The sequence below is a fragment of the Mastomys coucha genome, unplaced genomic scaffold (assembly GCF_008632895.1).
Source record: "Mastomys coucha isolate ucsf_1 unplaced genomic scaffold, UCSF_Mcou_1 pScaffold1, whole genome shotgun sequence".
Classification (NCBI taxonomy): Eukaryota; Metazoa; Chordata; class Mammalia; order Rodentia; family Muridae; genus Mastomys; species Mastomys coucha.
In genome coordinates this window covers 33,403,207-33,408,440 of record NW_022196891.1, presented here as the reverse complement: position 1 = coordinate 33,408,440, position 5,234 = coordinate 33,403,207, and the positions used below count along the sequence as shown (strand labels likewise).

Below are 5,234 nucleotides of genomic sequence, written 5' to 3'. Positions count from 1 at the left end.
GGGAAGCTGAGACAGGAGGATAATGAGTTCAAAACCAGCCAGGGACTACAAAGGGTCTGAGGGCAGGTGTGCTTTTAAAAAAGGAGAAGGAGGAGGAGAAAGAAGAGGAGGAGGAGGAGGAGAAGGAGGAGGAGGAAGAGGACAGCCAGGGCCTATCCATTGCTAAGACTCCAGCTACTGAAATTTCATTCTAGACTTTCTGGGACGTTTTGCAGTTTCAAGATAAGAAAGGAGACAACAAGATAAAATGTGCACTGTGGCAGGAAGCAGAATAGATGGCTGGGGAACAATGGAGACAGGAATCCTTCCAGGCTTTAGTGGAGGTGCACACCTAGAGAGGAAACACAGGCATTAGATCTGCAGTGTTTTTAAGAAAACTTGTTTCCTCTTTCTTTCTTTCTTTCTTTCTTTCTTTTCTTTCTTTTCTTTCTTTTCTTTCTTTTCTTTCTTTCTTCCTTCCTTCCTTTTCTTTTTTTTTTTTTTCAGAGACAGGGTTTCTCTGTGTAGCCCTGGCTGTCCTGGAACTCACTCTGTAGACCAGGCTGGCCTCGAACTCAGAAATCTGCCTGTCTCTGTCTCCCAAGTGTGGGGATTAAAGGTATGCACCACCACTGGCCGGCACACCTACAAAGGTCAGAGGACAACTTTCATTTCTACTCTGTGGATTCTGAGAACTGAACTCAGGCATAGCCGGGGGCCTTTACCTACTCAAGTGCTTAAGCCATATTTCCTGGAAACTGACAGTGTGCTGCTTCTTACAGACAATTGTCCTTCCATTCCTCAGGTTAAACATCACCTTCGATCCAGGCCCATCCTCCCGGTCTCACACCTTAGAATAAACAGTCACCTTTCTGAAGCCAGGCCTCTGAGCAGACCTCACAGCTCTCATACCGAGAGGAGCCTGGAGCCCCGCCCCTAGCCTTTTCTTTTCTGTTTTCCTCCTTCTCTGGCCCAGTTCCCTTTGTTGATAAGCTTGAATGTTCTTGAGTGAAGCCTGGATTTTTGTTTTTTTCTGGTTGGCCTTCCAGAGCAGAGTTAAATCAGTTTGGCAACCTGCCCCTTCCCTCCCAAAGTTTCTCCTCTCTTTTCCTCTCATCTCACAAAAGTACTACTGAGGCTCGCCATCTTACCACTCGCTGTAGAAACAACAGCACACAATCTGTTATAAATAAAGAGCTAGAAGAAGAGGCCAGGCGAGAGAATGAACCCAGGGTGGTATGTGCCTGTAATCCCAGAATTCCAAAGGCTGAGGCAAGAGGATCTTGGCAACTTTGAGGTCAACAGGGTCTGTGACCTTGTTTCATAAAAGTGGACGCTGGGGCAGGAGAGATTGCCACCTCATCTAGAAACAGAACTCCAATGGAGCAACCAGGGAATTAAATTATTCCCTGCCGTCAACAAGGGTGTGCCCAGGGCTTAAGGAATGCCTATCAGGATACATTCCTGACTTCTCTATACCACCATGCACAAGTCTGACCCTCACTGCTGCACTTTTCCAATGGGCTTTTCTGAGTCCTAGAATAAATAGCCGAGGAAGCCCTAGGGCTGCTGGCCCATCTGTCTCAAGCTTCTTCCAGAAACCCTCAAGAAATGAAATCGAAGCCAGGTGGTAGTGGTGCAAGCCTTTAATCCCCAAGGCAGTCAGATCTCTGTGAGGCCAGCCTGTTCTACAGAGTGAGATTAGGATAGCCTGAGCTGCATAGAGAAGCTTACTCCTCCAAAAAATAAGAAAGAGGGGAGTGGGGGGGCAGGCATGCTCTCCTCTTGGCTAAGTCATGCTTCCTCAACAGCTTCTAAAAATAGAGGATGAGGGCTGGAGAGATGGCTCAGCGGTTAAGAGCACTGATTGTTCTTCCGAGGGTCCTGAGTTCAAATCCCAGCAACCATATGGTGGCTCACAACCATCTGTAATGAGATCTGATGCCCTCTTCTGGTGTGTCTGAAGACAGCTACGTTGTACTTACACATAACAAATAAATAAGCCTTTAAAAAAAAAAAAAAAACAGAGGATGAGACCCTGGAAGAGTAAGGCAAGAGCTGAGTGTTGTGTAGGCATACGTGTACAATGCCAGCATGCAGGACTCAAGCAGAAGAACAAGACAGGTGACAGTGAGGGAACTAAGCCATATGTCCTTGTCTCAGAACAATGTAGAGCAAGGCTAGAGCAGAAAGCCACAATCCCAGTACTAGGGAGGTGGGGTCAGAGGATCGGGAAGTCATGGTTATTCTCTGCTACATAGTGAAGCCTTGAGCCCTCAGGTGAGGGGCTAGAGAGACGCCATCTCGTGGATTAAAAGCACTTCCTGCTCTCCCAAAGCACTTGAGTTTTGGAACTCCCAATTGCAGGGGAACCTGACATTTTCTTCTGGCCTCCAAAGGCCCCTGCATACACATACACCTAAAATATAAAGTGTTAGGCAAGTAAATAAACAAATGAGACAGGAAGGAGACCATGGCAGACACAGGTAGATCCAGGACACAGAAAGCCCAGGTAAGACAGTCAGAACTTCAAGACTGGTTAAATTACAAAAGCCTGGTTCCCTAAAAATTAGCTAACTACAATTGAGAAAACAAAACCCAGAGCTGGAGTACGGCTCAGTGGTGAAGAACACTTGCTGTTTTATAAAGGATCTGGGTTGGGGGCTGAGACGGTTGAGAATACTGACTGCTCTTCTGAAGGTCCAGAGTTCAAACTCCAGCAACCACATGGTGGCTCACAACCATCCGTAATGAGATCTGACGCCCTCTTCTGGTGCGTCTGAAGACAGCTACAGTGTACTTGTAATAAATAAATAATAAATAAAACTTTTAAAAAAAGTCGTTGATGGAAATCACCAGTATTTGCATAAATAACATTTATGTTAACAAAACCAGTTTTTACTTTGGCGCCTTTTTTTTTCTTCCCAGTTTCTCGAGATGGAGCTTATTCTTTACACAAATTGTGGAGAATGGAGAGAAAAAGTAGGTTATTTACAGAAGCTATCTACATGTTTTAATATTTAGGAATACTCAGGTATAAACTTGGTGACAGAAAAGACCTCAGAACACGCTGGCATCTCAGAAGCAATCCTCAGAGGTTGTTTTCTCAGTTTCTAGCAACACCTAAGATCCTTCCTCATCTTTGATCATGGGAGCCAACTAGTACTTTAAGTGTCCCATGTCAGCAATTTTATACTCTACAACAAGAGGTACGTCTGCAGACATACTGAGTGTTACTGTAGGAGACAGTGGAGTGGCTTTTGTGAAAAAGTTCAGGTACCTCAGAGCAGAAGTTAGCTGAACTGGCTCATTCGTCTCTATGGTTACTGCTTCCTCTTCTTTATCAACATTACTTGTTTTGTGTCAACTTAATGTTTCTATTGCCAAACTCTCCACTTGCAGAAAACTTCACGCCATCTTTTGTACAGGATATCACAACAGCATCTCCTATGTGGCTAAGGTCTCGGCATATGAGTGCAAACTCACCAGACAGCATCTTTACTACATAGCTGGTGTCTTATTCCGGGATTCCAAGCTGCTCAACATCTAAGTCCATTAACTTCATTTCATAGTCTGAAACTTTCTCTTGATTTGGTGCTTCAAATCTTAGTGCTAACGTATCAGCATTATCTTCAGCCCTTAATGCGAAGATGTCTTCATTACCAGCACATTTTAGAATCTTGGACATGCTGGTGAGGTTCACGCCCATGGCCAGGTTGCGATCTCAGCGGTATGTGTCGAAGCCTTCGGAGCACAGGGTAAGTTGCACCAAGGAGATGTGAGACGAGTCTATGCTCTGTAGGTTCACGCTGCCCAACCTGATGTCCCAGCAGGCCTCGTTGATGAGGTGTTTGAGAGCCTCCAGCACCTTCTTCAGGATGGAGCCTTGGATCAGTCGTGCCTCAAACATGGTGGTGGCAGAGTTGTGACGGCTAGACAAGAGCTACTGTAAGAGGAACGAGGTCTGGCTGCCAAGGTCCCCAGGTTCACAGTGAAGAAGCGGCAGTGAAGGCCCTGAGCGATGACTACCAGCCCACTGTGCCCGCAACCGTCTAATCCCAGTAGCACATTTAATCCCAGCATTCCTTAGGCAGAAGAGGCAAGGGCGTCTCTGAGTTCAAGGTCAGCCTGGGTTACACAGCAAGTTTCAGGTGGGGCTACTTAGTGTGACCCTGTCTCTAAGAAGAAGAAAAAAAGAACGAAAAAGAATAGAAAGAAAATGGGCTGGGTAGTGGTGGCGCATGCCTTTAATCCCTGCACTTGGGAGGCAGAGGCAGGTGGATTTCTGAGTTCGAGGCCAGCCTGGTCTACAGAGTGAGTTCAAGGACAGCCAGGGCTACACAGAGAAACCCTGTCTCGGAAATCCCCCCCCCCAAAAAAAAAAAAGGAAAAGAAAAGAAAGCAGGGGGCTGCAGAGATGGCTCCATGGTTACAAATACTGGTTGCTCTTGCAGAGGACCCAGACTTGATTCCCAGCACCTACATAGTTTAACTGTCTGTAACTCCAGTTCCAGGGGATCCTGGAACCCCCACTTCCATGGGCACCAGGAATACACGTTATGTGCACCGATATATGCAGATAAAGCATTCATAGACATAAATAATCTAAAATTATAAAAATAAAATCCTTATAATTTGGGGGCTGGAGAAATGTCTCAGTGGTTAAGATCACGGACTGCTCTTCCACAGATCCTTAGTTCAATTCCCAGCAACCACATGGTAGCTCACAACCATCTGTAATGGAATCAGATGACCTCCACTGGTGTGTCTGAAGACAGCAACAGTGCACTCATATAAATAACATAAATAAATAAATTTTAAAAAATCCTTATATATCAACTGGCAAATGGTCACTACTCTAACACCTTCTAAGATAGTGACTCCTTAACATAAGCCCCAGGACCAACTTTTTGGTTTGTTTGTTTGTTTTTGTATTTGTTTGTTTGTTTTCTTTTGTTTTGTTTTTCGAAACAGGGTTTCTCTGTGTAGACCAGGCTGGCCTCGAACTCACTCTGTAGACCAGGCTGGCCTCGAACTCAGAAATCCGCCTGCCTCTGCCTCCCAAGTGCTGGGATTAAAGACATGCACCAGCACTGAACAGCTCTTTTCATTTTTTAACTTAATTTTTTTTGAGAATTGCGTACATGAATCCTGTAGTTACACCCTGCCCTTTTGTGTTCCTTGCCGTTTCCTCTCTAATTGGGGGTTCTAGTGATATTACCGGTTTGGGGGCTGTTTTTTGTCTTTTGGGTTTT

The 5,234-nt window shown here is 45.4% G+C and overlaps 1 pseudogene; it reads right to left on the bottom strand.

The window, feature by feature from the left end:
* Positions 1 to 3,099: 3,099 nt before the first annotated feature.
* Positions 3,100 to 3,889, bottom strand: LOC116070290 (annotated as a pseudogene).
* Positions 3,890 to 5,234: the final 1,345 nt, after the last annotated feature.